This window comes from Perna viridis, chromosome 9 (assembly GCF_037379345.1).
Source record: "Perna viridis isolate PV_CMFRI_1.1 ecotype Kerala chromosome 9, ASM3737934v1, whole genome shotgun sequence".
Classification (NCBI taxonomy): domain Eukaryota; kingdom Metazoa; phylum Mollusca; class Bivalvia; order Mytilida; family Mytilidae; genus Perna; species Perna viridis.
Genome location: NC_142453.1, coordinates 29,547,433 through 29,569,611, shown reverse-complemented (window position 1 = coordinate 29,569,611; position 22,179 = coordinate 29,547,433). Strand labels below are relative to the sequence as shown.

At 31.3% G+C, this 22,179-nt stretch overlaps 1 long non-coding RNA gene across 6 annotated transcripts; it reads left to right on the top strand.

Moving 5' to 3' along the window:
* The first annotated feature begins 4,609 nt into the window (after positions 1–4,609).
* On the top strand, positions 4,610–21,224 carry LOC148607692 (uncharacterized). 6 transcript variants are annotated; one of them, XR_015915281.1, is made up of 3 exons: positions 4,610–4,648; positions 20,552–20,606; positions 20,902–21,224. It is a non-coding gene; the product is annotated as an uncharacterized LOC148607692 (long non-coding RNA). The 6 variants fall into 6 exon arrangements; XR_015915282.1 differs by lacking the exon at positions 4,610–4,648 and adding an exon at positions 4,794–4,869; XR_015915283.1 differs by lacking the exon at positions 4,610–4,648 and adding an exon at positions 4,859–4,917.
* The last annotated feature ends 955 nt before the right edge of the window (positions 21,225–22,179 follow it).

The following is a 22,179-nucleotide window of genomic DNA, read 5'->3' as shown; positions in this document are numbered from 1 at the left end:
CAATGTCATATTTGACTCGAACTTGTACCGCTGAATTTGAAATAGTTAATTTGTCCTATCACATTTTTTCTAATTGACGTCTTTTTAAATAATAAGTTTAAATTTTTCGGAATATGCAAAGAAATAAAATGTTGGATAAAGAAGATGATACTAAGTTTTTTACGATTGAATTATTCCACTTTAGAATTACCTTTAATCAAATTTACAGTCATTACATTTAACTTCAAATATACAATAGTCTCCAGTGTATTTCTGTTTCAAGGAAGACAATTCTATCTTAAAAAAGAAGAAAATAATAAGATACACTTAAAAGCACGTTTCGATTAAAATTATTATTAAACATTTAGACTGAACAAACAAATGCAACATGGTTTTACATGAATTAAGTTTTTGAACTAATTTTAAAAAGATTCTTTTCGAGCATTTATTTTCATCATCATCTAAATTGATATAGATTGCATTCCCGCAAAACTGTTTATTCATGCGTTCGAAGTAATAAAACAATGACCATGCTCTATAATTATTCGCTCTTTTTGGTAAATTTGGTTCTTTAATATTTACGTAAAGCCTTTCCCAGTCCTGTGAAAAGATAACAGTATGATGGAACGTTTCGTATGTGAACATTTGAACATAATGACACTCGTAAATCGCATGATAAGTTACAAAATCAATAATTTAAGTAAATAAAGTTTGAAAACGTGTCATCGTACATGCAAACAAAAATGCATAGTCCAGCACTGATATCAATTCAATCCTCTAAGTTATCAAGCAATTGATAACTCCGTTAAGTGAAATCAAAGATAGGGAAAAGCCATATTCGTAAATTTGAATTAAGCTTAATTTCAAATTGCTTCCAAATTGTAGCAATTAACTTTTTTTCTGCATTTTTTTATAATTTGCATGTTCGGCTGTATTGTGGTCAAGCAGAAGCATGGTGTTAAAAAGAAAACAAACTCGAAATGTATGCAGCAATTCTATCTTATTCATATCTTGTATAGCCCCGTGCAGGTCCGGGTGTCAAAAGATTAGGCCTGCAGTGGTGCTAAGCTTGTCGTAAAAGGCGACTAAATAGTGCTCAGAAACCTAGCCGGGGTTAGGCGCTCTGCCCACAGAGCAACTGGGTTATGTGCCTCGGGTTGTGGAATGGGGTTCCCCTGGCGTGTTACATGCTGGGATTGGAAGGCTATAATACGGAAAACCTGACCGCAAACCATAGTGGTACACCGTGTTTGGTAAGATGCTACATTCCTCGCACATTAACAAACCCTACTGTGGTATTCGACAGGAGCAGGAATCTTTGCGGAGTAGTTGTTAATGTCGAATCGTAGGTTTTGTAGAAAAGCAAATACATGATATGCTTTAAAGTTGAGTTAGATGTACTAAAAAAAGGACGTTTCGGATTACTCACTAACCCCAAACCACACATTGCTGATTTATTTCATATGGCATTTAGTATATGTAAAAACAGGAATTTCTTTGTCGTGGATAGGACCAAATAGAACAATTTTTTTTCACTTTTACAGGTAGAATGAGGATATATAGTAGGGTCTTCAAGACATAACAGAAGCTCGATATGTTTGTTTTTCTGATTACTTAATATAATATCAGCGACAGATTCATGTAAATGATATTTCAAAAAGCCTTTTGTTTACATGATTAACTATGTGATTTACCATTAAATAAAATGAAATTAAGCTATCATTGTCATGAATGGTTTCTTGAAACATGTCTTTACAATAAGAACAAACACTAAATGAAAGTAATAGAAAATGAAATTGTGTGTACTTCTTTATGCTTGAACATACGTTATCTGTTTATAAATTGTTTCACAATTCTTATTATTGGTTTGTTTGATTTTAAAGGACTTTCAGTTACATGTATAGACAATTGTTGTATTTTGAACCCATATAGGCTTTCTGAAACGTGTTTATAGTTTTTATAAAAGGTAAATTTATATATTTTTTTTTATAAAAAAAATTCGAAAGTACCGAACGTTCGTGTTGATATTGGTATTACTTATTATGTGTGATGTATGTACGCTCATGTCTGTTTGAAAAATAATGCACACGTGAAAAAAAAAGACACATACAAAACGAAGACTAATTAACAAGGAAGAGTGTTAAAAATAAATAGCAACGACAATAGCTACAATACACATGATATAAAACAATATGAAATGTTAATTGGTTATATCAGAGGGTTAAGCTATATATTTTTGTAGACCTTCTCGCCTGATCGACTTCAAAATTTACCACATTTGATAATCATATAGTGCTCGTTTCATATGATAATCATATGGTGCTTGATTCGTATGATAAGCATTTGGTACAGAATGTAGTCATAAGAAAATCATATGTTGCTTTATTTATATGATAACCATATTGTAATCATAATATAATTATATGATAATTTAGATATGATTGTCGTCCGAATCTCATATGATTTTCATACGTCAATTTGACAGGAAACATATGGTATTAAAAGTTGTAAAAAAGACATATCAGTATCCTATAATAACTATGCGAATATCATATGTAAACAGAAAGATATGATTAACATAGTACGTTCATTTCATATAGTTATCATACACTTAATGACTTTGATGAGGTTAATATAATCAGTTATTGTCGGCCGAGATGATTATACATCTCGAATGTTGGTAAATCATAATATTGACTGAAATCCAAAGTTATCAATAGTTTTATAATATGGCTATCCACAGTTTCTGAATGAAAATAACATGAGTCTAAATGTAAGCATTTGAGACTTTCCTCATTCATCGTAAATCATAGAAATAGTTTGTTCCCTGTGCGCGTGTATTGTTTTGCTTTTTTGTTTTCTGTTTTTTTTTTTTATGTTTCCCATTAAGTCCATCCCATGATTTACAGGTAAAAAACTCAAATAACCCTTAAAGGTCCGCACTAGAGAATCATCGCCCTGCTAGTACGTTTTACGTCTTCGTAGTAAAGATACTTTTAATTCTGTCGTCGTTAAAGGCTGCAATCAATTTTGGTCTACTTCGGGGACCGGACTATTTACTTCCATGTGATAATGTTGTTAAAGCCGTTTTGAGTGGTTATAAATTCCTACTTCATAATTGTATAAGTCAATGTCGAAATGATCCCCATTCTGATTCGTAGAGCCAAAAACGAGTAATATCTGAATTCCAACCATTGAGACACTTAGGGAATGGCAACCCCGAATCATATAGCACTGTTCTATCGAGTTAACATGACGACCTCGTGTATACGGTTAAGTAAAGCTACGTGTTAGAAGGTAACTCGAGTTGATTGTATGTAAGCAATGAGGTTTAAATTGATGCAGACAGAAAAATATGTTGAAATAGCATTTAAAAAAGCATAGATCATTATTGACAAACATTTTAGAAACTTAATGTTTGTCTTTCCTAGACTCTACTTTATTGCCTTCCAGCATTTATTACGCAAACATGCAAAAGCGGACCAATAAAAGGAAAGGTATGTAACTATTTCCAAATTTCAGGCGTTTCAAATCAATGTGAAAAATCAACTTGGTATAAACCCCATTATTTCTGGTCAAAATGTATTACGGGTAAAGATTGGTGGTACAGGTTACAAATCATAGTATAAAAATGTCACAAAAACCAAAACATATTTAAAATTACTGTATTCTGAAATTTTCTAATCCTCAGTTTATAATTATTGCAATTTTTGTTTTGTTCAATTGTAACATTTTTTCTTCTTCTTTATCTTCAAATACTCATCTTAAATCAGATGCCTTCATCAGAATTGATCATACATGAATGTGGTCATTGATTATGTTACATGGTGTCATATAAATACGTGCCTGTTAGATATGTCTAATAATGTGTGGACATATCACTTATTCAGTCATTTATCAATAATATTGCCTTTTTTTCCCCTTTGAACTGACGTGTGATTAAGTGTTACTTTTTAAATAATTTTCTACCGATTAATCTAATTTATTATGATAGATGCTAAGATTTATTTTTCCCTTTTGACTTATGTGGGTTTTATCTCACCACAAGTAAAATAAGTACTCAGTTCGCGATTTATCAGTGTTTGACGAACAAATTTTACTATATTTAGATTAGTATAAAATAGGTAAGGTTCAATAATTGTCTTATTAGAGAATTATTATTTATTGACGAACGCTACGTATCTTATTTTTTTAAGTACATTCATATTGTTTCTCTACATGAAATACAACAGGATTGTTTCCCTTTAACCTAACCACAATATATATCATGTCCATTCAATAACAGACCAAAATATAACAAGTAGATGTGTTTAAAAAAAAAAGCAAAAGTGGTGTCATTACAATACCATAGTTCAAATGACTCCCTTTTTAGTATAAATGTCACTTGTAATTATTAAACAAATTCATCCTTCTATATATTCCTAAAATGAAATTTGTCTCTTACATCTAAAAAAAAAAACACTTCGAATAAGATAGTTTTGTAACAATATCAATAAATAATCGTATTTTCAGTTGGTAAAAACATTTATACTTAGAAATGTCAGTCATTCACCCATTTTTATATACGCAGCTACTTACAAATATGTTACTTTAACAAAATTTCGCGTGTCTTTAACAATGTAACGGTTCTTGTGAGGTATTTTATTGCAAAATCTTAAGTGTTTGAAAGGTGAGAACAGCTAGCTCCAGCAGCCCTTTTCACAAAGTAAATCGTAAGAGTAAAATTAGTCGTAAGTTGTGACTTAACTCTAATATGACATCATACATCATAACTTACGACTAATTTTACACAAAAGATTTTTTGTGAAAAGGACCGTAGTATTTTAACTGGATTTGTTTATTGAATTAACAATATGTACTTTCTTGATCTTTACATCTTACTAGCCTAAGGTCAGCAACTTATTTTTTGTTCTCATGATATTAAGTTCGTGAAAAATTGTAAGTATTACGTGTAATATCGTTTATTACTTTGTAGTATTGTAAGTTATGATTTTGTCTTTAAGAAGATAGTGTATGAGCAATTCTAGATGATATAGAATTATTTTCTGTTTTTCGAACTGTAGTTTGAACGAAATTAAAGTGTCGACATTGATTGTGCTATGACCTTGTGATAATTTATATATTATAAATACTTTAATTCTTTTTTCAATTGCTTTTCAATATTTCAGTATTCATATTCATATTGTTGCCACTATCGTTTACCATGCCAAGTCAGTAGACTACGGATTTTTCATTTCCTCGTAAGGTATTTGAGTTTAGCAATTTATGTTAAAATGCAAGACAAAACGTAATACTGGTATTATCGAAACACAAAACACTTGACAATAATGATACTCATGTTTGTATACAGATTTACAACGCGCTCGGATGTTATTAAATAACATGTGGACAGTCTAGTAAATCGTTCCCATCGGAAATATGTTAATTTTCAATATTAAAGTGACATAGTTTGAACAGTATCAATATCTTGGCAAATTTATTACTTTTTGAACCTTAATAAAGAACAACTAGAGTGTCATAAAGTTGAGAAAAAAACTTCAAATGAAGAATTGTCTGCATTGCGTAATTTGAACGGATTGAACTTGAATAGTGAATAGATATCGATATTCAGCTAATCTCATTTAACGCTCTTTTATGGTTAAGAAGAGTAACATTAAAAGTATCGAACACTTCTCCGATCCATAATCAAGTCATGTCCACAATAAATATGACAAAATAGATATTATACCACCGGAATGGCTGATACTGCAATGGTGAAATAATAATAAAAAAAGAAACCAATGTAATGTACACTATTAACACTAAGCATTACTAAATTCAGTAATTGGCCTTGTTATATCATAATGCAAAGTACATATTTTGAAAAATCGGTTAAAATTTATTATTTGTTTATATACCTTTGTTCTTAGATAAAGGAGTTACTGTGACTGTAAATTGTGGCGCAATAACTGACATAGAGTATGTAACAAAAATATACCAATTGCTTTAATGATCAATAGGAGGGAACATTCCTTTGTGAGTCATTTCTTTTATCAAGTTAAACTTGAACAATATAAAGAAACATTCATACTTAAAATGATAAATTTGAACATTTCGGAAAAATATTTGACTTTGAAATTAAAAATATTGTTATGAGTAGGATGTAGATAGTCATCAACAAAAAGAAATTCTATCTGTACAATACGCTGATATATATATATATATATATATATATATATATATATATATAACATTATCGTGTGGAATAGTCCAGCTGCTGCATGAGAAAAATCAAGTTGTCTTGCTCGTTCTTCTTCAGTAAGAGATAGCGCATGGAAGATCTGGTAAGGAAAGAAAATCTAGAGGCTGTAAACAGCCTAAATTGGTTACCTACTTAGATAAGTAACATTCCATTTTTGTAAAAGTGACCATGTTTTTTCTTTGAAAAAAAAACATCCTAAGGCTCATACCAAATGAAAAATCATATTAATTTTGATCATATTCAGTTCTATTCAGAACACACCGAGGAAAATACCAAGTTTTGTTTTAATTGATCCAGTAGTGTTAGAGGAGAAGATCTTTTTAAAAGAAATGTCGAAATAGGGCAATGACTCTAAAATGGCATAACAGGTTTACATGAACATGGGACCACTGTTTGATCTTATCACGCTTAACACTTTTACTCTGCCAGATTTGTGCAAACCTTAAGTTCTATTTTAGTAACGGGGGCCATGCTTTCCCACGGATCAAAACACTAAATAACATTCATAACAGGTTTGGTTCTAATTGGTCCAGTTAGCAAATGAAGAAGTAGTCCATTGTGTCAAGGGAATATATTGTTTCCTTTTTTTCGTTTTAACCCTATTTATAAATTATACGAGAATCTTTCATTATGTTTATATGAAATTTATAGATTGATATTTAAAGTGATCATAAGCTCTGTATTCAAAATAGATCCTGTGTCACACAACTTAAGTGCCTAAACAAAAGAAACGTTTCGAGTCAACCTTGCTTCTAGGTTGTTATTCCGTTATTTTATTACTGTTATTGTTTATTTGTTATATTGACGTACTATATATAGTTTTCTGTCGAGATTTGCATCGTTTAAAAATGGTCAATGAGAACTTATCGATTAATACCAGTCGTGAACCCTATTGTAGATTAGACGTCATCTTCTTGTCATTGTATTTATTGTGTCGCTGCTTTGATGGTCTTTCTTAAACATGACTTTACTTCCCTTATTGTGGCTGGGATAAAGTAATTTTATTCGAAACAGTCATAGTATAAAACTTTCAGCCAAAAATAAAATCGCGAATCGTGTTAGCTGATAGAAGCCAAAATCAAAAGTCAAAATCTCTAACGTAATCTGCATATATCATTGGAAGTAAAAAAACTAGCGTGCATGAAAATCAACAATGAAAAAAACATTGGAATACACCCATTATTATAAGTTTTATTGTGTCTTTGTTGCTTTATATTTGAAATACTATTTGCCTTGAAAGGTTGGTAAAATATTACGCCTTTGGAAGATTTACATTATAAAATGTACATTAAAGAAAGCTTAATTAAATGTTTAACATACCATATACATTTGTAAACATAAACAATTACCTTAATTGCGATACTTAATTTCAATTAGGATTTGACAGTGTGGATAATACCTCTCATTATAGATTGAACAAATTTTTTCGCTTGTTTATTTGTTTATATTTTTTTTTTGCTTGTATGTTTGAGAGGCTTATTATTAATTGTTGGTTTAAAATTTTGTTAGTTTTTGTTCGTTAGTTTTTGTTTATGTTTTGTTTGTTTGCTGTTGATGTCATTGTTGTTGTTGCTTTTTATTCTGTTTTTATTTTGTTTACTTTACTTTAATCGTTTATTTATAAATACATATGGAGTACAAAATACTTTTATCTGAATATTTAAGGCTATTTCGGGTGCAATTTAAAACATCTTTATCTACACTATTTTGCTAGATATTGGACATTTTTTTGATTAATTTACGGTACTTTAATCTAATTTGCCCTAAAATATAAAACAATACGTTCTGATTATAGTACGAAAACATCGATTGTATTAGCTCTCAAGTGTTATGTTGGTTTTCATGCATATAGTTATGCATCTGCCTTTTTTCCATGTTACTGTTTTGTTAATATACTTGCTATTCATACAATTTCAACAACATAATCGACTTAAGGTCGTGGAAAACTAAACGAAATGTTGACAAATCCCAGGTTTTGATCTAGATTTACAATGTGTCTACATTGATCTTTCATTCTGGTTCACTAATCACAACGTCAATTTAACGTATTTTCCCTTCTGAAATGACCTACCTGTCACCGTACAAGTTATGCAAGCAACTCGATTCATTTGTAAATTCATTGGATTCTTTGATAGCCTTAACATTTATTTTTGAAAAAAATATAATCTGGGGTTCTTCAGAATAGTAATAATAATACACATACTTATTGGTTGTTTTAATTGCTTGATTTTTAGTGTCATGTTTAATTGCCAACGAAAGTCAACTTCAAAGAATCTTTATTTATATATTTACATGTGAAAACATACTTTGTGGTAAAAGTAAATTAAAGGTTCCAGGTTACCACAGGTCATCAATGACGTTATTATAAGCCATGTAGTTGCTTTAAAGCAAACCTAATCTACGATCTAGTTACTTTTTATATTTGGCCAGGAAATGGATAAATATACGTCTTTAAATGGGTTGGACAACCTGACTAATATTTAAAACATTAAAATTGGCAACAAATACAGAAGAACAATTAAGAAAATCAAATATTCAAAGACACGGCCAAAACGTGAAAGTATGTAAATTAATTAGGCGATTCACATTTGCGATATATACAATAGAATATAACGCATTTGCTTGGGAATACTGGATATTTGCAAAGCAAAAGCGCACACAGGGATACGGATGTAATGTACTGCCACTTGACACCAGGTGCACATATCCTGTCCCGCCAGCAGCACCCGTCACATTGCAAGAGAGTAAGAGTGGGGTTCACTTTGTTGTTACACGCTTAGACGGAAAGTCTTGCCGAAATTGCGATATTTCAGATCTCACAATCAAATTCAAATACTGATAACTTCTGAAGTAATTATATCACAAGGGCAGAATATATTCCCGCCTTACCAGCTTATATGACAATATACTCGCCCTACAAAGAAAATCAGTGTACTAATTACATGCACGACGGTAACGAATCAACCGTGAATAGGCTAGAGATGTTGGTATAGTGTCACTTATAAATGGGAATTCTACAATTTGAAAGTCAAATTAACACGTTACTCTTAAATTTTAGATATTTAAGGTCTATGTTAAAGATAAAGTCAAAGAATCATGCGAAAAGGTCTTACACTGAATTTATGCAGAGGTCAAATATTTTCGGTTAGACTGTGTTTCAATTAATTGAATACTTTTAGTAACATGGCCTAAAACAATTATATAATATGTTATATTACAATAACTGATTTTTTAAATACAAGCCAAACGGTAGCAAATTGATCTGTCCACTTATCAGCTTGAATGATCCATGAAGATAATTGGATGTTCCATGATTTTAATTTTTTTTTTGTTTTGCTTAAAATGCTAGTCTCAGCAAGAAACACAGTTGGGCAACATTAATTAAAAAATTCATTTAAGAATTAAAAGGCATTTTTTTCGCGTCATTTAATGGCAATTATGAATTATTGCAACACAAACGTACATGTTTAGAATTGATGGGGAACAAATTGTTGAAAAATATATGACTAATTTATTCGTCCTAATTTGAGTCCGTTGTTTTAAGTGCTTGGTGACATTCTGTATTTAGCAGTCACATGTATTGATGCTGACATATAATGAGATGACGTTGTTACGTTTAGTTTTGAGTTATCCTAAGCAAAATTTGATTTAAAATACCATTTTGTTAATAAAAAAAGATACGCTGCACTAAACTGTCATTGCATCCTTGACTGCTCGATTCAGACCTTTTCATTTCATGCTTCAAAACGTAAAATGGCTTGATCTCTTTGAAAAATGTATCATTACAAGAGAAAGCCAACAGAGTTGAATAATTGATTTTATAATTCTATTTTTAATACTGCGTCTAAAGAAAGTTAACCTAAATAAATATAATTAGATATATCATACATTTCTTTTTTTTAATATGAAAAACGAAGTAAATGCCAATGTTTGACATGTTCTTGCCAATTGATTGGTCTTTCCTTGATATTGCCCGTTCAAATTTGCACTTCACGATCGGAATTTCCGCTTTTTTTAGAAGATGCATTCTTGTTTACGTTCCTTTCTTTGACAACTGGTGTGTTTAAAATATTGAAAAGTGCAATTGCCCTCCTATAAGTCAAGAAAATGATAAATGATTTGATTGAAGTTATTAATCATAATAATGTAAAAGAAAACGAAATAATTCTACGATTTGAAATTGGCTCATATTTACACCGTTTTCCTTTGTTTAACGTAGTCAAGCTCATACTTTTTTTTGTTTTGTTTTATTTTTACCTTTTCTTATTATTCAGTTGGCAAAGCAATTTCAATATATAGTCTTGCCATTAGCCGACCCATTGGAACATAGTTTAGGTGAATCAAAATGTCGTATTTCCATCAGCAGTTTATCTGATAAGAAGTATGTTAAAATATGGCCCACTGCAGTGGTATATTTTAAGGTGACGTTCCATATTTTCAATAGTAAATACCCGTTGATAATTCTCATTCTTTTTAAAAAAGATTAACGATACGTGTCACAACAAATCAATATTATACAAGGTCTCAGAATGTGATGACACTATTCGCTACACTGCTCCATCGGATCAAAATGACACAGGGGAGATAATGTAAACTTATAGAAGGGTCTGAAAAATTCCCAACGGTGTTAGAACTGTGTAATTTGCGAAGCAAATTTTTTGTCGTTGCCTCGGCGGGACTCGAACTCGTACCGCTGTGACATCTATCGCAACACTGCCTGTACAAAGTCCAGCTGGGTTATGTAAAAATTATAGCCTTCGCTGGCCGGGTCATTCCTCCGGTTTTGCCACAGATGTCACAGTGGTACGAGTTGGGAATTTTTCATACCCTTCTATACTTTCTTTTGATACGATGGAGATCATTACGGCTGATAGCTCTGACTGCGACCAGAAAGAAAGTGATCAATACACTCAAAAATTCAAGAAGACCATTTTATAGGCTCCTAAACCGAATAAAAGTGCCACGCTAGAAAATGTTATTGACAAAAGAAAATCAAATGACAAGCACTTATCCAACAACTACACCTTTCTTCAACATTACGCCCAATGAGAAAAAAAGCAGTACTGTCGTTGAAAAAAACGTTACGATACAGTAATAAAACCAGCAGATAATGGCATTGCCATAGTCGTCATGGATAAAACTAACTACAGCTCAGAGACAATGCGTCAATTTTCGAACGGAAGATTTTATGAAATGCTACCCAGCGACGCTACTAAATCTTCTAGTAAAAATCACTTTAGAATTGAACAAAATGTTCTTACCAATGCAACTTGTCAATGTTTCCAGGCTGACTTTATAGCCGATCTGATTCTAAAGAAAGACCATCGTTTAGCTAGACCCTTTCATCTCAGTTTCCGCTATATAGATGACGTATTATCTTTAAACAATCCTAATTATGAAGCTTTCATACATCGCATCTACCCCAAGGAACTTTAAATAAAGGATACTACAGACACTGTGAAGTCAGTCACATATCTTGACCTACACTTAGATATCGATGGTAATAGAAAACTATTGACCAAATTTTACGACAAACGTGATGAATTTTCATTCAGAATTGTCAACTTTCCTTTCATCTGTGGCAACATCCCTTCAGCACCTGCGTATGGATAGTTCATAACACAACTCATACGTTATGCCAAAGCTTGCCGAGACTACGCAGACATTTTGTATCGCGCTACAATTCTAACAAATAGGCTTCTGGAACAGGGCTATGTTGCTACAAGTTTGAAGTCTTTACTACAGAAGTTTCATGGTCGTCATCATGAACTCATGGATCGTTACGGTGTATCCATCTGCACCATAAAAACGGATTTGTTCAACTTGTCATCTTTTTCCTTTCCTCTTTCGTCTACCCCGGACTTTTTATGAGCAACTCGGCAGATGTTTCTAGAAAAGCAGAGGATGTTTACCCTACCGGTGCACCTGGTCCATGCTCCCAATTGTTAGTGGAGTCTGAGTTGCTCAATTGTTTTTGTTGCTTTGTGTGTATGATTTTAGTTACTTTATGTTCTTTGTTGTGTATGTCTGTTTTCCACGTCTGGTATTTGTCCCTTAATTGCATTTTTTTATTACCGCTATAACCTTGGTTCTTTTGATTACTCTTTCAGTTTTTAGTCGACTCAATATTGGATTGTATTCTTTTGATTGCCTCTATAACATTGGTTCCCTTGATGACTCGTCCAGTTTTTAGTTGCACCTTTACTTATTTTTCTTTGTTATTTTTTTTTATTATTTCAAGGTTTCCCTTGTGGGTGTTTATTTTCCCTGTCCGGCATTTATCCTTAAAATATAAATATCATTTTTTGGTGTCCTTGGCCATTCTCTCATAATATTATATGATGGTTTAGTATATATTTCCAACAAAAAAAAAGAAATTAAGAAGTTTGTAGAAAATTATAAATATCATCCCATCCTAACATGTTCTCCTTATAAAAAATCCTGATAGTTTAAAGCCATAATCAAAGTCCATGTGTGTCATACCCTTTCGTGAAATATGAGGGTTTTGACGTCTTGTTGTCTTTATCTCCAGTTATTTTATGTAATATCTTATTCAGTTCGCTATATGTATGTATGTAGACCTTCTTTGTTTCCTGTTTTCGCGTTGTGACCTTATATTTGGTTTTCAAAGTATTTGAAATATTTACTTAACATGTTTAATCACGTTTTGAATTTTTTTTTTGTGTTTGTTTGTTTGTTTGGTTTTTTTTGTTATGTTTTGTTTGTTTTTCGGTTTCAGTTTGTTTGTTTGTTTGTTTGTTTTTTTTTTATCGTTTTGCATTGTAATTGGCCTTGTGTGTTCTAATATAATTCTTTAGAAATTGCTTTAGTTGATTAACCAAATAGTCAATAAGTCTGCATCTAACAGTTATTACATGTATACATTAAAGCAAATAGTGAATAACTTGTAATTCAAAGATCTAACGTTGCTTTGGTGTCGAACTTCATACAGTGTATAGGTTTTTGTGATTCACTCTACCTCAACTATTTCGCTGATTTTCAAACATATAATTTTTGTAATTTTCTGTTAAGAGACATTGATACTTTTTTTTAAAATCTGAATTATAAGAATGTTGTTCTCCATCTTTTATAATAAAGGAAGACAAGATCTTTCTTTTTTCCTTTACCTCATAAATAAACACACCATTCATAACCTACTAACCCATTTTCTGCTCTTTATCTGAAAATAAAAATCATAGAAAAATAGAATTCCTGAAATCTAAAATTATCCTAATTTTTAAAAATATGCTTTAGTTCAACGTTTTGTTTTACAATATCTTGACCAAATAAAAATTACCATTCTAAGGCATCAGTTTGAGCTGATTTTTAGATAAAGAAGGTTGTTGGATAGGGTTGTGTGTTCACTTCGAGTGGCATAGGACAATACCGATCATGAAAAGGTGTATATGTGACATCTTATTTTGTTCCTCAGCGTACTTACTATCCAAACTGTACCAGAAGGACGTTTAATGATTGCAAACGAAGCTACAGGTAATCTATTTCTACAAAAGGACTATGGTCATGACAAAATATTGCATTATACCAAACAAGAGGTTGATATGCAAGTTGGTATCTTAGTACATATCAAATAGTTGATTATGAATTGCACATATTAAGTTGCTTTTATCATGACTCTGGGGAGAAAAAACATATCGTTGATCCCTACAAATAAAATATTGTCCTCTCAGGGGTTCTAAATTTACGACATGTTTTGTATATTCACTACACGATAGGTATTAAAAAAGTTTAGAAAACATAATTTATTAAAGATCCTCCTTCAAAATGAAAGACATTCCTATTGAACGTGGGTCTTTTCTTTTAATTTCAATATTATTCAAATTTGTAATATGTTGTCAACTTAATAAGATTTCAAAACAAATTATGGCCCATAGAGCAGTATTTTTTACACTTTGGCATATTATATAAGTTTATTGATTACTCATAATTCCTATGATACCGGCAGATGTTCAACTAACTTGTTGTAACATTATATACTAGTAAGCAAGACAATGGTGAGTATACTGTTCTTACATTTCTGTCTTGTCAGTATAAATTTATAAATGTCAAGTTATCAGAAAGCCTATTTTCAAGATCAAAGTTTTATCGGGTAAAAAATTGTATCAAATTTCCAATAATAGAAAATAGTTTTCATATTGAAGAATTGGCAAATACAAAACATAAGTACAACATATTAAAGAGTAATCAAGGGAACCAAGGTTATAGCGGTAATCAAAAGAATGTAATCCAGGGACAAAGACCAGAATGGAAAACAGACATACACAACAAAGAACATAAAGTATCTAAAATCATACATAAAAAGTAACAAAAGTAAATAAGCAACCTGGACTCCAGTAAAAACTGGGAGCATGGACCAGGTGCACCGGTAGGGTAAGCGTACTCTGCTTTTCTAGAAACATCCGCCGGATTGCTCATAAATAGACAAGTCCGGTGTAGACAAACGAGGAAAGAAAACCATGACCCGTTGAATAAATCAGTTTTTTATGGTGCTGATGGACAATAAAAATAATAATATAAAAACAATTCAAGTGATGAATCTATAGTTAACGAGACAATGAGAAATTGAAAATAGTGAAAACATATAATTTTTTTAATATGGCGTGACACGTACGCTTTAACAACTGAGTGCTTGAAATATCGTAATGCCTTGCTTACACTGGCGCAATCATTATAATGAACTGTTCGCTTTTTATTTTATTCTTCGATTTTTATCGTTCACTAATTATGAACGTGACATAATATTATTATTTCTTAATATTCGCCTCTTTTACAATTTTAGCGTAGTACATAATGACATACTGAAATAAAATATAATGTTAAATATTTTAGGCTGTTCTATCAAGTAAACACTTCAGGCTCTTCTATCGACTCCCAAGTAAAACATGTGTAAAAAGTGTCGTCGGGAAAATAAACAAGTACATATGGCTTCCCAGCCGGTACCACCGTTGCAGATTAGTTTAATTTTGAATAACCTGAATTTAAATTATAAAAAAAAACTATAACGAGGAGCCAAATCGAACCGGAAAATTTCAATGGCATTTTACCCATTCAAAATACCATTTGTATGCCGTATGTGAAAGACGGCTTCGGCCAATCCATTGAATCGCTCGGTGAAAAATAATGACATATTTAGTGCCTATCCATGTTAGAATAGGCATAAAGTCAAGGATTTAGAATTTTTTTTCTTCAGTCAATTAAAAATGAACCATTCAACAGTTGTTAAAATGAAATTTGCCTTGATACCTATCAAATTACGAAAATAAAATAAAATATTTTTAAATTGTTCGTAAATGTACAGCTCTTGAATGGTAAATTTCATTAGTGGCATTTACATAATAAACCATTCCCGCTTCACTGCAAAAATCAGTTCCCCGACAAATTATCTGCGTTCCTAATAAAACTATCATAGCATTTTGTTTTGTTTATCCATTTAAACGAAGTAAAAAAAGGTTAATGTTACATATTAAAGCATTTTAACGTAATTGTATAATTTAGGGATAAAATAAAACATTTCAGTACTTTAAAAGCAATTTTCTAACACTACCTAGTCAATCTTTATGTCCCACTCATTCGTAATTTCAAATCGTAATTCCGTTGTGTTCCGATTTTAAAAATTTGTGCAAATGACAATTGATGGTAACAAAGTATGCCACATATTATAACTATAGGTAATTACATTATTTTTTTTTTCATTATTTTTTTGGAGGGCGGTTCCCATATCACACCCGAAACGCAATTATGTTATAATCAATTTATTACATATTGATACAATGTATAATAATATATAATTTAATAAACCAAACATATTAATTCCATAAAAAAAGAACAATAACTCTGCTCAAGGTAATATGAAAAGTAGTTCGAATTTTCGAAGTTCGATACATATTGTTGCAAACACACAGGCTCTATAAATGTATTAAAGCATAGCTTTTTTACGTTTTCTGCCTTTATATCAATAATAATATTAGAGGGTAGGAAACATGTTTCCGGTCCTCGGAACAGCCTAAATGACTTTTCTTTCGATCGACTTTAAACAATCGTTCGCAACAGAACACAAAACTGAGCAAAGTCGTATTTCGTTCATTTTCGTTGAGAGATTCGGAAATGAAAGAGAAATACAATAACAAATTGGACAAGTTGAACAATAATTATTTAATGGTGGTGTAAAATATATGATGAACAGATTAATAAATGGATATCAAATATTACTCTTGACACATGTACCTATCCTCGATTGATATCTTACTTGGACTAAAGCACTCAGCGTTTAATAAAATCAGGGTAATATCAGGGAAACATTTAAAAGATCGTGTACTAATATTTGATATTCGTCTTCCACATTCATGGTCAACCATGAAGTCTAAGTGATATGTTCGTTCCATAAGCTTCTCTCATATATCCCCTAGTCACTTGGGCGTCTTCTATCTTCTGATAGGCAGAGCCTATTTGGCGTAATTTTGTTTACTTTTATCTTATTTGATTTTCAAAATATAAAAGAAAAACATGTCTTTCAACTTATTTGTAATATGAGGAAGGTGAAACCAAAGTCCATTTACAATTAGTCGCACCTGTTATTATTTACTTCAATTTGGTAAAATGTGTCCAGATATACGGTTTTTATTGTCCTCATGCATTCTCCTTTTATCATGGTCTGAAATAGGTATGGACTGAAATGTCCAGCTTTGGTAAGTAACTGCGGGTTGTCATGGTCCGAAATTCCTTTCCTAATTTCTTTTCTAATTATCTGGTATTGACTACGTCATGTTCGTAAACATTCAGGTGCCATGTTTTGATCATCCCTATCTTAGAAAAAGCTCACTTTCGATTTGTATTTAATCATCGAAGCTAGTTTATGTTTCCTAGATTGGTATGGTCCTCAATCGCATTTACCAAGTACACGAATATGAACCTGCTATTATATTGGAATCTGGGTTATTTCGCCTTAATTCCGGTTCGCACCTGAGTGGTTGCGCCCTACTACCGGTTTGCCCTGGGTGGTTTCGCCCTAAATCTTGTTCGCCTTGGGTGGTTTCGACCTGATGTTTGTATTTAAATGCTACCATTGGTAATATGTGTTATAGTATATGTAATATTCAACCATTTCGTAACATCTTGATGAAAAGATAAATGGAATTTCTATACTTTTCTATATTTCTATATTTTCTATATTTTTGATTGAGTATTCATTAAGTTCAACTTTCCCCTTAAATTTCTCTTTGTGGATTTTAAATTTTATGAATTATATTTTGTTTGAATATTCCAGAATAAATTTTCTATATGAAACCAAAATTACCCGACATAAAAGGAAATGATGGGAGGGGGTATGGTTGATCACCGAAACTTTGGCTAAAGAATTTAGGGGCCCACCCCCACACATTTTATATGTTGAAGTCATGACCGTATGTAAATGTCTACAGAAATGCACCAAAATATTTATTTTAGCTAAAAATAAAAGAACATCACAATTTAGATACAAATAAACTTTTATTCAATAAAATAAATCAATATTTCGGTACCAGTCTTTAGCAGACTTTTGTGCACTTTACCACTCTTTGTTTAGTAGTGATGGTATGTTGACAAGGTCGGACTGTCTGGTTACAAGAAATATAAGTTGTCTGCCATAAGGACATGTCAAGATGCGAATTCAAGAATGAAAATGCCAGTTCGAACTTATGTATTTTATACATTTTCGGCAATTGTTTGAAGATCAAAAGTTTGCAAGCTGAGTTAAAGCTGAAAATAACATCTATTGTCAATTACTGTTAGAAGAATATTTCTGTAATAACAATGTCGGTTATATTAATTTTCCCAACAATTGAAAAACCAATCAACATTTCAATAAAATACCTAATTGGTTCTTAATTAGGATTAATTACTTCTTTTCTGCAAACATGTTTTTTTTAACGATTTCTTTTATTTTTCTTTAGAGTACTAATTAGTTTATCATGAATAACAATACCTTTTATTTATTAAAATATCAATCATTTACCTGTTAAGGGCGAAACCACTCACCAATCAGGGCGAAACAACTCGGGGCGAAACAATCCGAACATGTAACTAGGGCGAAACCATCCGTTACCATTATATTGTTTAAAGCTCCCGATTTTACATGCACAAACCAGATATTAATGTTCTTTCTGCTCATAAGTATGCAGGACCCAGTTGATAATACAGGAATTTACGCTCCATTCGGGAGCGTATTATTTTCGATAAAAATTTACACTTATTTAGTAAAATGAGATATTTCAATTTTTTGTTGTTGTTTAACTTTGATTTCATAAGCGGTAAATTGTTCATATATCGTGCATATCCCTCGCTGGTTACATGAGTCAATATTTCAAGCTATCATAGGGTCGCTTATGATATCGCTATGAACCCAGTTTAACTTTGATTTCATAAGCGGTAAATTGTTCATATATCGTGCATATCCCTCGCTGGTTACATGAGTCAATATTTCAAGCTATCATAGGGTCGCTTATGATATCGCTATGAACCCAGTTTAATCCATGGCAAATCCAAGTTCCAAACCGAATAATTATGCGCACACTTATCTAATACAAGGAATTATAAAATTGACTGATAACGATATCACCTGCGACTGATAAAGTTAATGTCCCAGAATGATAACTTTTATCAAAGGTGAAAAAAAAATCACACATCAATATGTTAAATATGAATAAAGACTGGTAGTTAATATGAGGAAGGTGAAACCTTAAACGCTACCGAAAAAAAATATATGAATTCAAACACCTTAATCCTGACGTAATTTTTGTAATTTGTAAAATGTGTAATGATTTTCGGTTTTTATTGTCCTCTTGTATTCCTTTCTTGTCATGGTCTGAAATATGTATGGACTGAAATGTCAAGCTTCCGTAGCTTTGGTTATCATGATCCGAAATTTCTTTGGGTCGACCTGTCCGGTATCGATTACGTAATGTTTGTAAGCATTTGGGTGACATGTTTTGACCATCCAAATCTAAGAAAAAGCTCAGACTCGATTCAATCATCGAAGCTAGTTTATGTTTCCTGCACTGATGTGGTCCTAAATCGCATTTACCAAGTATATGAAAATGAAGCTGCCATAATACTATTTTAAGCTCCCGATTTTACATGTACCAAGCCGGATATTGATATTTTTCCTGTCATAAGTATGCAGGACCCAGTTAATACAGTCAATTACGCTCCCTTCGGGAGCGTAATAATTAAAAGATGCTTAAGGCCTTTTTAACGGAAATAAAGTATTTACAAATATAACTTTGTATCCGTTCTTTTCTTTGTTTAGTATAAGATTGTTTTAACTAAAGTCATTTGATGTCCTTTTTTTAAAAAAAAAAAGATAACAATACAACCCGGAAGATTACAAAGTCATCCCGTAATACAATGCTATAACAGAAAGAAATTTGAGAATCCCTTGATCCATTTGTATAATGAAATACAATGTGCAATTTTCAATTGTTTTCGTTGTACATAATGCATACTATTAAATACAATACCTTGGTGTTTGTGATAAAATTATTCATTACATGGGGTTGGTAATAATATACTTGTTGATAAATCATATATGTTTTTTGATTTACAACCTATGCAATCAATTGTTTTATACTATTTTGAAACGCTAGGTCAATTTTGTGTTTCGTTCCCATCAAACAGACCTGACCTGGTAGAAGGACAGATAAAACTATGCAATAAATTCTTCCTCGTGGCAACTCAGCACTTCTCGATTTCAAACAGGACTGTTTAAACTCATAACCTCTCAAATCTTGAAAATGGCTGATGAAACAAACATTTGATTATGATTCATAAGATTGACAAAACAAAAATATTTTGCTTTTATATTTCTTAATAGCACAGCCAAATATGTTTTTACACTGAACTATTTGAACAATAAGAATGTTTCCGCGGTTATAAGCCTCGTCCGTATACTCGGCTTACATGTATGTCAAGACCGTCTTATTTCATTGCGTGTGTGAATGAGTAAAAAACGTCGGATGGTTTACTAATATATTTTATCTTTCGAAAACAAACCTGCATATTTGAAATAAACAAATAAATCAACAGAAATCATACTTATTGCATATTTCTTAAAACGAATATCTATGCAAAAATCTATTGGTAAATACTGATCGTATTTGGAGTATTAGTAACATCTTCTGAACAATATATCACCTCATTTCTATTACTAATAAATGTATACATTATGATATACGTGTAACTTTTTCTGTTGAAAGTGGGAATATGCTTTTATAATTGTCACTTGCTACAGTATATATATATTTTTAAACATATGAGAAGCCTTTTTTCTTTTAATTTCAGATGAAAGTAACGACTGCATTTTTAATAACCCTTATTATAGCTTTTATGGGCACAGGTTTGTACTCCGTTTACCTGTTTGTACAAAACTATTTGATTTCTGTAAAAAATTGTTTTATAATAGCTGACATACACGTTTTATAATATTTACAGATAACAATTGGTACGTTTTACAAAATATTCGAAATCGAAATGAATTACATTGTTTTAATTTTTGCAATATGCTGTTTTGAGAAAAAATTCGGTTTACAAAAGCTTATATACATGTAGGTAGGTCCTTTAAAAAAGGACTATAAAACTGTTTGGTTATACAATATGTACATATTATTATATGTTACTCAATCTATTAACAGCTGCTGCTCAAACAACCAATTCAACAAATACACCAGATAGTGGTACAAGCCTTACTCCCAGCATCATTATGTTTGGTATTATTGCTATCACAGTTGCCAAAATGATTTTCCAAAGATAGTGAAGACTCTAAACATGGAAAAAGGAGCATATGAGAATACCATGTTATACGGATGACGCAGCATTGGCAAACGACAAAACAAATTTGCATAGTGTTCGATGCCCTTAACTATTTATTGATTGTAGTGATATATGTAAAACTCAATAATCGGTTGATATGAATATATAAAGTGTTTCTATTTATCAAATAAAAAATTGTATCATGCTTTTGAGTCATAAATCCACAAGGCAGCATGTTGAAATGATATTTCAGATTAAAATTTTGTCTGTAAGCTATGCTAGAGAGTATATCAATTTATAAGGCAGTAAAAACCACTCTAGTTTGTTTACTACATTGAGAATCTGCACTAAGACTCTTTGATCACAAACCGTATAAAATTATCTCTTATATGCACGGTTACAATGATAAGATATCTTTCGTATATTTTTTATACACATTGAACCACTATAGGCTAGGGGTTTAAGATCTAGAGATTACTGAAAACACAATCTAAGAAAACAAGAAACTAATATGAATACAAAAGTATAAACAAATATTTTGATTTCCTCTTTGTTATACGGATATACGGAGGCTTGAATTTTCTGGGGTATTTTTGTAAAACAAGGTAGATTTCTGTAACTGAAAAGAAAAAAGAAAAAAAAAAGAAAAAAAGTCCATAGATTATGAAATCAATTTTAAGTAACATTTTGTGTAAGAATCAGGCAATGAGTGGTTCATCATTTTTCTCAATTTGGTATTTTTGCCTCAAACATATTCAAATACATCTAGAAAAGAACAATAAAGCTACTTAAATTTAAGCATTGGCGACGTAGATATTTTTTCACTGCTTATATAAGGATATGTTCGGAAAAAATTTTCCAACCATTTTTCCATTTTTCAATTAAATTTGACCTATCAATATCTTAAAAAGGCAAACTTTACAATCACTTTGACAGTAATTTCTTGAGGTTGTGAGGTATACTCGGATAAAGCAATAAAATTTGTGTATTTTTTCGTTATGTGCCACACCTTATACACATTTTGCCTGATTCTTAGAAGGAGAAGTATTCAAGTTTTGATCAAATGTACTAATATTGTGCATCTACTTTATATCTTTTTATTTAGTTAAACAGAGCAAAGACTTTTATTTCCTTAATTTATCACAGCACATATTTACAAA